This window comes from Pipistrellus kuhlii, unplaced genomic scaffold, assembly GCF_014108245.1.
Source record: "Pipistrellus kuhlii isolate mPipKuh1 unplaced genomic scaffold, mPipKuh1.p scaffold_m20_p_5, whole genome shotgun sequence".
In the NCBI taxonomy this organism is placed as follows: Eukaryota; Metazoa; Chordata; class Mammalia; order Chiroptera; family Vespertilionidae; genus Pipistrellus; species Pipistrellus kuhlii.
In genome coordinates this window covers 80,376,477-80,390,067 of record NW_023425551.1, presented here as the reverse complement: position 1 = coordinate 80,390,067, position 13,591 = coordinate 80,376,477, and the positions used below count along the sequence as shown (strand labels likewise).

General features: G+C 49.5%; 1 protein-coding gene across 2 annotated transcripts in view; it reads left to right on the top strand.

Annotated features, from left to right (window-relative positions):
• PPARD (peroxisome proliferator activated receptor delta) overlaps window positions 1-13,591 on the top strand; it is a 71,454-nt gene that overhangs the window by 1,655 nt on the left and 56,208 nt on the right. For both annotated transcript variants that reach the window (XM_036413308.2, XM_036413309.2), the window contains exon 2: window positions 2,790-2,873. The gene's annotated coding sequence lies outside the window, so the exon portion shown is untranslated. The remainder of the gene's footprint in view (window positions 1-2,789; window positions 2,874-13,591) is intronic.

The window sequence follows — 13,591 nt, the reverse complement described above, 5'->3', positions numbered from 1 at the left end:
CATCAGATGTCCGCCCAGGACACTGTCTGCCCAGGCAGTCTGGGACGACACTAGTTAGACTGTGTCAAGAACTTAAGTTGCGCCAAGACTGGTTTGGCTCAATGGATAGAGCGTTGGCTTGGGGACTGAAGGGTCCCGGGTTCGATTCCAGTCAAGGGCATGTACCTTGGTTGCGGGCATATCCCCAGTAGGGGGTGTGCAAGAGGCAGCTGATCGATGACTCTCTCTCATCGATGTTTCTAACTCTCTATCTTTCTCCCTTCCTCTCTGTACAAAATCAATAAAATATATTTTAAAAAAAAAAAGAAGAAAAAAAAAAAAGAACTTAAGTTGCTTCTAGTCTCGGAGACAATTCTGTCTGGGGCCAGAGAGCCCACCGCCTTTGTGGTGTGTCTGGGTATTTAACCTCGCGAGGCAGAAAGTTCTTTTCAGATGTCTCCCTTTTGAACTCCTTTATTTGGAGTTGGTACCCTAGAGAGATCGACAGGAAATAACATACCCGCTGTTTCTGCCCAATCTGGTCTTGGGCGATTCAGAAAGCGTGGCCCACTCTCACGTTTAGAAACGAGGGCCTGTTGTTTCACGTGGCTCTGGGTTTCTAGGTCTTCTCTTTTGAGGATCGTGCTCTCTGTCTTGGAGCCAGAATTGGACACAGAATTGGCAACTTTCAGGGGCTTTGGTGGAGAGCCAACTGAACTAGCTAGGCCAAGTTTTGGAATCCTCTTGTGCACTGAACTTTTCTGTGAAAGAAAAAGGATCGAGGATGGCTGAGCCAGTCCCCGTTCCACCCCTTTCCACTGACTCCTGAGACCCCTGTTAAGCAGCAGTTGGAGGAATTTGGGCAGAATGGACCAAAAGGAGTCCCTTGTTCTTATGAAAAGCAGGATTTTAATGGTCATTCTAATGAAGTTGAGGTTGTGGGTTTGGCAGTAATTTAGTCTAATCTCTGGCTCTCGAGGATTTTACCTGACTGAGCAGTTTGCTGCTACTGTCTCTGCTCCCCTGCGCTCCCCACTGAGGTGGTGAGTGATAGGGCTTGAAGAGGTCAAGCCCAGTCCTTGTGGGGCAGCTTGGGCACCAGCAGCCTGGCCGGTCGCTTCTTGCAGGTCGTTCTTGCTGTCATTTTCTACGTGGGCAGTTATGATGGTCAGCCACCAAGTTCCCATTTAGTGATTTTTACAGAGCCACGGTCAGCCTGCCTCTTTCAAAGGAGTGAGCAGACAGGCCTCTGACATTATCTACAGATGGCATAGCCCATCACTTCTAGTTGAATGGACTAAGTATACTAACCCACTTTTGTTTGGCTGCCTTTCTCCCTGCCTCTCCACCACTCCTTTTTCCTTCTTTGGGGTGTGCCTCAGCCCACCGAGGATGAATTGCCCTTACTCAGCCTGCCAGCTCCACCTGTGGTCGCTCAGACCCCTTCCCCCGACCTGGTGAGAGAACACCAGCGTTGGGTGCTGGCCTGGGAAGCTGCTAGGCCCCTGCTTTGGGCAGACAGCAGTTGTCCTGGCTGCCAGGCAAGCTGTCTTCAGGGCCTGTGGATACTGGCGTGTCCAGCTCCTCTCTCAGGAGGCGTTGGGCCTGGCTCTTCTAAAGGCTTCAGCTCTGTCCTGCCCCTGAGACACTCCTCCCCGGTGTTTCCTGACATCCGGGAGGCTAAATTGTGGGCCCTCCTGGAAATCCAGGAGCTGCCCTACAGCCCAGCAGCTCCACTTCTCTTCCTTCCCACGTAGCACCTCCATGGACTTCGTCTGTCCTGCCAGGCTCTCGTTGGTGTCATGTCAGAAGTTGTGTGCGTGATGCCCTTGTCTGTGCCGTTTGTCCCAGAGTGCCCAGTGGCGGCTGCTTGTAGATGGTGTGATGTGCTGAGCACTCTCTGTGCCTTTGGGTCTAGGGGAGGAGCTACTTGAAGCAGCTGAGTTCCACTGTGTCAGAGGGGAGCTAGGCGCTTGCTTGAGTCTGGCAGGGAGGAAATGTCCCGTCGCATCAGATTTCAGACATGTGGGACTTCTCGCTTGGTAGATGGTTCCTGGCCTTCATAGCTCAGAGGCTGATGATTGGGGTGTGACCCCAGGCCCCTCTCCATGGGGCTTTGGTCAAGGAATCATGCACGACTCAGGGCATTTCCACTTATGAGTTATTAACGATTGGAAGTGCTGGGCTTTAGCACCTCCTTCATCTTGCCAGCTCCTCTGCCCCACCCTGGTACAATCAGCAGAGCCAGTGTCTTCTTACTTGGAAATGAGCAGACTACTTCCAGGATTGGGAAATGTTTGCTACTTAGGCCCAGAATAACAACATCTCAGGGTGGGTGTATGAGGAAAGTGGAGGAGCCAGCTTGCCTTAGGAGCACTCTTTGAGCCCTAGTGTTTATTATTTTTTAAATATGTTTTTATTGATTTTAGAGAGAGGGGAAGGAAGAGAGAGAAATAGAAACATTGATGAGAAAGAAATATCAGTTGGCTGCCTCCTGCATATCCCTCCTGGGGATCAAGCCCACACCAGGGTATGTGTCCTAGTGTTTATTATAACACCAGAGGCCCGATGCACGAAAATCGTGCAGGAGTAGGCCTTCTTTCCCCCGGCTGCCAGCACCAGCTTCCCTCTGGCACCTGCGACCTGGGCTTCCCTATGGCTGCCAGCAGGCACCTGCGACCTGGGCTTCCCTTGCTCCGTCCAGAAGGACATCTGGTTTAATTAGCATTAATTAGCTTTTATTATTATAGGTATTTTCTGACCCAGGCACCTCTCAGCTAAAGATGTTGGGTTTCCTTTCTCTCCTGCAGTGTTGTGTGGTGTTTTGGGCATGTACGTGGTACTCACGCAGTGGCTTCTGCTCACCGACAGATGAGGACAGATGCGCCAAAGAGGTAATCACATTCTCCTTACCCAGGGGTCTAACAGCTGACACACACATTCAGAGTTAGGGTCCTAGCTTAGAAGATGAAATAATATCTCTAGGACTGAGTCCCAGGTCCCAGGTGCCTGTCATAGCGCCTGGTACTCATCACTTGCACATAGCAGATGGTTACTAAACAGTTATTGAATGTCTTCAACTTAACATAATTTTTTGGGGAGCATTGAGATTTTCACCCTTACAACCACTAAACATAAACTCCACAAGGACAAGGACTTTTTTGCTTCCTATTGTGTCTAGAAGATGCTAAATAAATATTTGTTGAATGAATAAATGCACACACGTTCTCTCTGCCCATATAGATGCCAGCCCTTTCTTTTGTGCATTAAACATTTTTGAGTGTCTCCTATGTGCCAGACATAGTACCTGCATTTAGGAAAGGATGATAGTAAAAAACCAGAATCAATCTGTCTCATGGGTTGGTACTTGCTGGCATATATGAGAGCTGGGCATAATACACAGAATTGTTTCTTTCATCTCTGCTGGGGTAGTGGGTCCTTACCAGAGACTGAACAATGCTCTGGGCTTCCCATTGCTGTTTCCCTGTTCTCTGGAAGCCTGGCAGGTTCTATAAATTCTCAGGGAAGCTCCAGGGAATTCGATGTTCATTGTCCCAACTATTTGGGAGGCTGGGCTGTGATGGGGTCCCTGCTGAGGGCCAGGTGGCATGGAGCTCCTGTCTGATTTGTTTTAATCTCCAAGTTTTAATGGTTCCAGTAGTGTTTATGGGCTTCACTTCCCTTTCTCTGCCTTTAACACCCAGCAGGCTTTCCTGTTGCCAAACAGGGTGCTGAGCCCATGTGTCTGTCTTTTTGTGGGGGTCAGGTTGTTTGTGGATCTTGCAGGAAAGCCCTCAGGCAGGGGCCATCCCTGTTCTCAAACCCACACCAAATCCTTTCCTCTGAAGGAAATGTGAAGGAGGAAGGAGGGGGTTGGGGAGGCTTCTGAGATTCCCCGAGAGGGGTTGAAGTAGGAGTAGCCTGAGCAGGAAGAGCTACTGAGTTGAGTTGATCTGCTTTAGCATTTGTTTCAGCAGCAGCTAGCCATAGTAGCAGTAGTGCACATGTCTAGGGGTCAATTGTCCAGTTCATTCCTGAGCCATGTGCTCCAGTCTCAGCTAAAATTTTTCTTTTTCAGTTTCCCCTGGCAAAGGTAAGCCTATAGCTTTATCAGATTTCTTTTCAGTGTTAATCTACAAAACTGGTGTTGTCATCTTAGTCTTTCCTATCTGAGTCACTTTTGTGACAGATGATTCAGGTGCTGTGACAGATGCTTCACACCTGGTCTCACGCCCCAAGTGTGTGGAACCTTATTGGGGAGAGAAGATGTATGTACATAAAGAGTTTCAAGATGTTAGGGAGCTGGTGGGTACTGAGAACATGCCACTCAAGGGTGCTCACTGAGAGGAGCAAGTCACCACTGAGGACTGGCTTTGTCCCTGAAGCAGCTGAGTTCAGATTGGGCTTTGGAAGAAAGCTGGTCTATTAAAGTCAGGTGTATGTATTATAGAAAGGCAACAAATGTATCAATTCTTTTCTTTTTTCTTTTTCTTGTTTTCTTGTTTTGTTTTGTTTTTTTAGAGAGAGGAATTACTAATTTACTAAGTCATTTACTATACTACTACTAATAATAAAACCCATTACATTTATCACAGATGAAAATTTTAATGAAAAATAGCTGTTTTTTAAAACAAGAAAGTTGTGAGGAGTAACACAGTTTTACATTTTTTGCTAATCTCTTTAATGCCTAGTCTAACTGATGGCAGGTGTGTTCTTATAACTGGTTCTATGTCTAGTCTTTTAAAATATGTCTTATTTGCCGAAACCAGTTTGGCTCAGTGGTAGAGCGTCGATCTGCGGACTGAAAGGTCACAGGTTCGATTCCGGTCAGGGGCATGTACATTGGTTGCGGGCACATCCCCGGTGAGGGGTGTGCAAGAGGCAGCAGGTCGATGTTTCTCTCTCATCAACGTTTCTAGCTCTCTATCTTTCTCCCTTCCTCTCTGTAAAAAAAATCAATAAAATATATTTAAAAAAATAATAATAATAAAATGTCTTATTTGAAGGATATGAAAACAAATCTGGTTTCACATAGATACATAGTTGAGAAGGTTATCGTATCTAATAAAAGAGTACTATGCAAATTGACCATACCTCCGTTACACCCACAAGCCGCACCCACCAACCAAACAGGAGCAAGTATGCAAATTAATGCAATCAAGATGGCTGTGGCCACGGAGCAAGCAGGAGACTTGAGTTTCCCTGGCAATGGCAGAAGCCAAGCTTCTTGCACACACTGGCCGGTCCAGGCCTCTACTCAAGGCTACAAAGTTTCAGTTATAGAAGATAAATAATTCCCAACAAAAATGGCTGTGGCCACAGAGTGAGCAGGAGGCTTGTGTTTCACCGGGGATGGAGGAAGCTAAACTTCCTGGCCAGCCCTGGCCTCCACTCAAGGCTACAAAGTTTCAATTATAGAAGATAAATAAATCCCAGATCCCAGGGCCTCTGCTTGGGTCACCAAGGGGCATGGCCAGCCTGCAAACCACCACAGGCCCCTCACCCAGGCCACCCCATGCCCCAAGGGAACCCCCACCCTGATCCAGGACACCCTTCAGGGCAAACCAGCTGGCCCCCACCAGGCCTCTATCCTATCTAATAAAAGAGTAATATACAAATTGAACATCACTCCAACACACAATATGGCTGCCCCCATGTGGACACAAGATGGCCAGCAGGGGAAGGCAGTTGGGATGGACCAGGCGTGCAGGTGAAGGCAGTTGGGGGGAACAGGTCTGCAGTGGAGGACAGTTGCAGGGAGACCAGGCCTGCAAGGGAGGGCAGTTGGGAAGACCAGGCCAACAAGGGAGGGCAGTTGGGGGAGACCAGGCCTGCAGGGGAGGGCAGTTAGGGGTGACCAGGCCTGCAGGGGAGGACAGTTGCGGGGACTAGACTCACAGGGGAGGGCAGTTAGGGATAACCAGGCTGGCATAGGTGTTAGCATCACCCTGGCTTCTACCCACTAGATGCCAGTACCCCACCCCTCACCCTCATCCCCAGTGGTATTACCCCTGGCTTCTACCCACTAGATGCCAGTACCCCCTCCACCCTCACTCCCAGTGGTGTTACCCCTGGCTTCTACCCACTAGATGCCAGTACCCCCTCCACCCTCACCCCCAGTGGTGAAACCCAAGACTGTCTCCAGACATTGCCATAGGTCCCCTAGGAGGCAAAAACACCTCTGGCTGAGAACCACTGCTCTGTCATTTCCCCACTAAATATTTCTGGCCAGCTGGGTCCACTGGTGAACATATCAATAAAACCAATAAGATAAGCATATAGTTCTTACATTGGAAATTTACTCTAGTCAGAGCCACCTCACTGGAGGTTTTGAGTTGGAATGAAATTGTTCACAATGAGCAGCATGTTCCAACTTAGTAAGAGACCATATGATGTCTACACCACAGAGGGAGTGTCCTGGAGTGGTTGTGTTTCTCCAGGGCTTTTCATGTTCGGGCAGAAGTCCCCTTCCTGTAGCTCCCAGTGTGCCATGTAGAGCAGAGTTGGTAACGTGGCATATGAACGGTCGTTACCCTGCCAGCTCCTGGTGTCGGACCTCACCAGCTGATGTGGCGCTCTATCACAGCAGTCTTCCTCCACCTGGGCGGTTATCCTCAGAGCTTACCTGCCGTCCTGATCTCAAGCTTGTTTGTCTGACCCATGATTTTGTGTTTTGGGGTGGTGGTTTTTTTGGGTTTTCCCTCCTCTAAAAGCCTTCCTGATGGGTTCCCCTTGACCCTCAGCACGTGCATTCTGAGATGAACTCCTGAGTGGACCTTTGGGGGCTCAGTTTTGTGAAATGAATTCTGTACCCCTTAGTATTACACCCCTGTTGTCACTAACAAATTACCACAGACTTGTGGCTTAATACATTTATTCTCCTACAGTTCTGGAGGTCAGAAGTCCAAAATTCATTTCATTGGGCCAAAGTCAAGGTAATTGGCAGCACAGCAGCACTTACAGCCAAAGAAAGACCCTGGCCTGGGCTGCTCCACGATCTCCCTCTGACTTTGGCCATGTGGACCCGAGGTCTGAACTGTGTTTCTTCCAAACTTTGGAGTCTGTCTTTCATGGGTAGACTGGGTAATGGCCCCCAAAGATATCCAGGCTGCAACCCCAGGGACTGGAAATGCTACCTTCTATGGCAAATGGACTTTGCAGATGCTATTAAATTAAGGATCCTGAGATGGAGAGATTATCCTGGATTTTTTGAATGGGCCCTAAGTGCAGTCACAGTGTCTTTTAAAGAGGGAGGCAAAGGAAGTGTTGATACAGAAGAAGGCAGTGTGCCTACCACAGCGAGATGCTACACGGAGATGCCACACCCTGGCCCTGAAGATGGAAGAGGCTGAGGAATGTGAGGAATGCAGCTCTCGAAGCTGGAAAAGGCCAAGAGCAAAAACTCCTCTAGAACCCCTGGTGGGAGTGACTTTGGCCCAGTGGGACTGATTTTGGACTTCTGACCTCCAGAACTGTAGGAGAATAAATTTGTTGTGTTGTAAGCCACAGTTTGTGGTAATTTGTTTCAGTGATGACAGGAAACTACCACAGGTCTCGCCCACCTCCAGGGACTTGGCTAACCCTGTTCTTATTTACAACAATCTTAGGAGCATCCCTTTCATGACAGCTTGAGATCTAGGTCCAGCCTCTTTCCAGAAATATTAGACAGTATGCTCTCAGGGGAGTCTTAGTGACTATGTGGGAGCAAAGGAGAAGGCCTCAGATAGTGTCTGATCATCGCTTTGGAACTCACCTCCCGTGTTCAGTTAAGTCAGTAATAAAGGGTTTCTTTCAGACTGCTGAGGATCCAGGATCAGTTTAAATCTGACTCTAATTTCACCTTCTCTTCTCTTCTTCCTTTCATTCATTCGGCAGGTACATTGGAAACCTTCTGTGTGCTAGGCACTGTTCTAAGCACTGGAACAAAGATAAAAATATTTCCTGCTCTTACGGTGGTTGTGATGGGGGCAGGGGAGAGAGCCAGCATTAAGTAAATAATATGACAGGTGGTGATAAATGCTGTTACCAAAAAATAAAACAGGAAATACGTAGTGGCAGCTTTATTTTTTAAATTATTTTGTTGTTAATTTTTATGTGAGGATATTTTTTTCATTGATTTTTTGAGAGAGTGAAAGGGAGAGAGAAGTGGAGGGTTGGGGGAGAAACATTGATGTGAGACACACTGACTGGTTGCCTCCCGAATGCACTCCAGCCAGGGCCGGGGATTGAACCTGTATCTCAGGAACATGCCCTTGACTGGGAATCGAACCCATAACCCTTTGGTGTGCGGGCCAATGCTCTAACCAATGAGCATACCGGCCAGGATGATAGAGGCAGCTTTAAATAGAAGGCTGGGGACAGCCTCACCGAGAAGGTAATATTTGAGTTGAAAGAGGAGAAGAATGTACGAGAAGAATCTTACAGATGGAAGGAAAGCAAGTACAAAGGCCCTGAGCAGGAACGTGGCTGGTGTGTTTGAGGAATAGCCATGAGGGCAGTGTTGCTTAAGTGGTGAGAGGGAGGAAGAGATGAGGCCAGGGATGTGATTGGGGGCCACTCACCAGTGGCCCTGAAATACTATAAATCTCTTACTTCACATGGCCCTTTGCCTTGTCCTCCCTCCTTCCCTCCCTCCCCACTCCACCTCTTGGTCTTTATGGCCGTGTTCCTCCATTCCTTTCTGTAGAATATGTGTCACATCATACTGAGGGAATGTTAGCATGTAAACATAATCAACTTAAAATATTAGAAGGGGGAGGAGCTACTGTCTGGGTGACTAATAACGGCAGCCCCGCTGGCAGTGGTGGTCTGGTGCTGCGCGCCTCACAGTGCGGGCTGACGGCTCTCACAGGCACTTCTGGGGTCATTTCTGAGGGGCTTCACTGTCACTCTCCTTCTCAGCCCCAAGCCTGCCACTCCTCTCCACTTCACGCCCTGGCCTACCCAGTGTGGCTCCCACAGTCGCCACCTGAAGTGCCTCCTTGAGAGGCCCCCCTTCTCCCTGCCCTTGTCTCCCGAGCAGCCCCGCAGCCTGCCCTCTTCCCTTTCCTCAGCTCAGGTGCTGGGGCTGCCAGAGAAAGAGAACGGAGCACAGGAGCTGGCGCCGCTGCGCAGCCATGGCCATCTGTGGGATCCCTTAACACGACCCGCATGGTTCAGGGCCCACTCAGGATCCGGTTTCTGGAGAAGGCCGCACACTAAAATGAAGAGAGAGACTGGAAAAGAGTTAATTTGGGAAAATGGGGGCCAGGCGGGAAGTCTACCTCTAGTGGGAAGACTAACGGCTCTCTAGCCTTTTACCATTCCTTTTATTGAGATTCTGAAACAAAGACATTTCTTAAGGAGGAAGTTCCAACAGCAGAAAATCAACTTACATTTACATATGATTAACAAATTAAAGTTGCCTCAAGCACCACTATCTCAACTATACAATGAGTTAATACCTCTGACCATTCAGAGCCATCAAGGTCAGCTAGCTCTTTTTACATTTTATCTCCAGTGACATGCTAGGTTTTGGTTCCCTGTTCCTGGTTCCCAGCAGCCATCAGCTGGGTGCCCCCCACCACGTTCCTGAGCCGCTCCTCGTTCGGAACCTCAGCACAGTGTTGCTTGGGTTTCTAAGAATTAAATTCCAAAAGGTCACGTAAGCCCAGCGTGAAAAGTCATTCCCTGCATAGTGTCCTCGTGACGGTTCTGCTGCGCTGGCAGCTTTCCACAGCGACGGGCCGTCGGCGTCTGTGCTGAGCTGTGTTGTCCTAGGGGCCAGGGACAGATTGTCTCTACAGACTAAACCCTCCGTGCCTGTCCCCGACTTCATAGTCCTAGGCGACTCCTCCCAGAACCCACTTTTTAAAATATATGTCTTTATGGATTTTAGAGAGGAAGGGAAAGGGAGAGAGAGAGAAATAATCAATAATGAGAAAGAATCATCTATCAGCTACCTCCTGCGCCCCACACCGGGGGTTGAGCCTTAGACCCAGACGTGTGCCCTGACCAGGAATCGAACCGTGACCTCCTGGTTCATGGGTCAACCCTCAACCACTGAGCCACGCCACCTGGGCCGGAACTCACTTTTACCAATGGATTGTTATGAAAAAGATTTTTAAAAAATCTTTGGTAATAAAAGTGATTGCCGTTAAAAACTAAACATGTTTTTGTCATAAACTAATGACCAGTAGTAATTCCTATCTCCCAAGTGAAAATCACTGGTTATTCCCAAACTGCAGAATGCACCCATCAAATTGTCAGGCCAGCCCTGTTTATACTGTTACAGTGTCTGATTCCTATGACTGTGTTTTTGGCATCTTATCGCCCCACTGTATTTACAACATCTACTTACAACTTGCCTTTTATGTCCTTGCAGTGTGTCACCTTTTAGAAAAATATTTAGTTTGTTTTCTGGCCCATTCCTTGACCTAGTGTGTGTATCTGCTCTCAGACCAAGGCCTGCCTCGGTCTCCTGCAAACCTAGGATAGACCTGTCTCCTCCCACTTAGCAGGACCAGCTATTTTTGAATCACTTTTATACCCCCAGCCTGGGCATGTCTTGCATAACCAAGGAGTACCTCTCAGGAGCTGGTTCCAGCACTCCCAGAGCCTGTGCCCATAGCCTTTTCCTCCCAGTGGACTGCAGCCTGAACCTTGCCCTCCTTTCTGCTTTCTGCTTCTATCATGGGAAAGAACTGGTTCATCCATCTGATACTCTCTGAGTCAGACCTTGTTGAGTCTCAAGGGGACAGCTTGCAATGCACAGTCATGTCCTCAGTCCTGATAGGTGTCCATCAGTTGTGATCAGAGATCATCTCTCTAGAAACTGGTTCCTTAATGGGCAAGTGTCTTGTGCAGAGATGCTCACCAAACACTTGTTGGGTGGAATGGTGACTGGATGGCCAGCCTAAGGGGCCTTCTTCCTACACACTAGCCTACCCCAGAGCCCTGTCCGGGAGGTCATTGCATGGGGCAATAGTCGCACCTCTATAGAAGGAAACTGAAGCTGAGGCGTTCACTCAGGGACCCTTTCTCAGCTGTTGCCCCTCCCTTTGGTTGAAGCTCGCTAGAGACAACTGGGATTTTGGGTCTTTACAGTCTTTCCCATTTGCCTCCTTCTCCACCCTTTCTCCACTGCGGGTCTGGTAAGGCTCCTTCTCACATCTCTGCCTGGGCACTACCTTGGCACATATGGTGGGGTTATTGCCTACAGTCCAGGCACTGCTATTGGACTGAGTTCTCCAAGAGCTGGTCTCACCTCTGTCTAATCCGCTTTCCATTCCCACAGAAGCCAGTAGATACCCAGGAGCCAAGTAGAAAATGGCTCTCATGTGTTGAATGCACTGTGCTAATCATTTTACACGACCTTGTTTTAAAGTTGCCAAAAGCTGGACAGCTAATGAGTGGCAGAGCTGGGATTTGAACCCAGGTGATTACAGCAGTGTCTTTAATCACCACATGCAGGGCCTCCCCACAGAGGACTGGCTGGCTGAATCTAACTCTTCCATTTCAGAAAATACCTGCTAGACTGGCCAGACTGGAGCTGGCTTCAGGGAACACTCCCTGCTTTCCAGCAGCGCAGTCTCGCTGCTCACTGAGCAGAAGCAAAACGTTGGCAGGCTTTGGTCCCCTGCAGCATCTCATTCCAGGTCAGCGGACAGAGGAGCCCCTGAGAATGGCTGTGCTTAGTGGCTGCCTGGCTCTGTGCCAAGGCAGTGAACAGCCTTCCAGAACCACAGAAATAACCAGCTAACCGGTGGGCTGCTCATGTCGGGTGGGAAGTAGGAGAAAAAACAGTATCTGCTCCAAGTGGTTGATTAGCTGCTTTCATCTGGTGAAGGGAGAAGAAAGAGAAGCTGGCCCAGATGTGCACACGGAGATAAGGAAGGAAGGGAAATTGCCTTTATTCAGATTCTCCCTTGGACCAGTCCTTCTGCCCCGGAGGAGCCTCCCCGGCCTCACACCAGCCTGCCAGATGTGGGTATTGGTGCTAGTCCCACTTGCAGAGGTGGAGGGGGAGGTAGGATCAGAGAGGTTCAATAGCTCGCTGAGGTCACACAGCTGACAAATAATGGAGCTGGGGTTTGAGCCCTTTGGGCCCCTTTTCCCAGTTCAGTAACTGCTGTTCCTGTTCATGTTACCTTGGCCTGGGCTTCCCAGTCAGTGCGAATGTGTACAAGTATGCACCCCCTCTGTGAGCACTGGCTGAAACCCGCAGTGGCATTTCACTGTAAAGACCCAAAATCCCAGTTGTCTCTAGCGAGCGTCAACCAAAGGGAGGGGCAACCGCTGAGAAAGGGTCCCTGAGTGAACGTGTCAGCTTCAGTTTCCTTCTACAGAGGTGCGACTATTGCCCCATGGAATGACCTCCCGGACTGGGCTCTGGGGTAGGCTAGTGCCAGGACCACTCTGTAGGAAGAAGGCCCCTTAGGAAGGCCCCTTGCCCCTTGTCATCCTGGTTTATTTTTGGAGAGCTATATTTACTTCTGCTCCCCCTTCCTGGCTGGAGGCAGAGGTTGAGGTGCAGGGAATCAGAAGAGGCAGGCATAGCTGGCATCTCATTGGTGGCCCTGGTTGAGCCCTGAGGACTGTGCCCATGTGCCTCAAGCCAACAGCAGGCCAGGACATCCTGGACAGAGGGACGAGGCCTCCTCCTGGCTTGGCTTCTCAGAAAGGAACGAACTTTTCCCCTGGAGCTAACAGGAAGCCGCAGGTGGCACTCGGTGTTTCCAGCTCCCTGGCTGTTGGTGAGGATAAGGCTTTGCGGGGAAGCAGAGAGGCAGTGGTTAAGAGCCGGCAGCGTGCGACCAAGTTCTGCCTCTGCTGGGCTTATTCCTCGGCGGCTTCCTCATCTGTGAGATGGGGGGTGAGGGGGAGTGACTGCGGACCCTACTGCTCAGGGGTGACTCGAGGACTAGGAGAGCTCATACATGAAGACAAGAGGAGGCCGTCAGTGACTGCTGGTTGTTTTACTGTTTGAATGTCTCTGGACCCTGGGTACTTAGCACCATAGATGGGTGCCAGCAACTGTTGGTTGCACTGAACAGAACTTCAAGACTGTTTGTCTTTCTCTTTGTATTTGAATGTTGGCTGGAGTGGGTGTTGACTCCAGGCAGTGACTGCCCAGAACTCAACCTCACAGGGTCATTCCGTGTGGCTGCTGCTGTCGCTGTGGAAGAGGCACAGGGTGAGGAGTCTTCCAGCCCTGCGTTAGCCCTTGTATCTCTCTGAGGCTCTGAGCTCTGGGTGTGAGCTCTGAGGCAGTCGGAACCCGTGTCCCATGGAGCAGACACTGCCGTGGCTCTGGGTGGTTGGGCCTGAGGATTTGGAGAAAGGCTTGCCCATCCAGTGTGTCTCAGTGGTTGAACATCAATCCGTGAACTGGGAGGTTTGATTCCTGGTCAGGCACATGTCTGGATTATGGTCTCAGTCCCCAAGAGGGGGTGTGCAGGAGGCAGCCAATCAATGATTCTCTCTCATCATTGATGTTTCTCTCTCTCCCTCTCCCTTTCTCTCTCTGAAGTCAATTAAAAAAAAAATTTTTTTTTAAAGGAGGCATTGGAAAGAGCCCTCTGGTTGTTCATTGGTAATTGCTTAAAGGGTAAAGGGCAGAGAGGTGCATGGA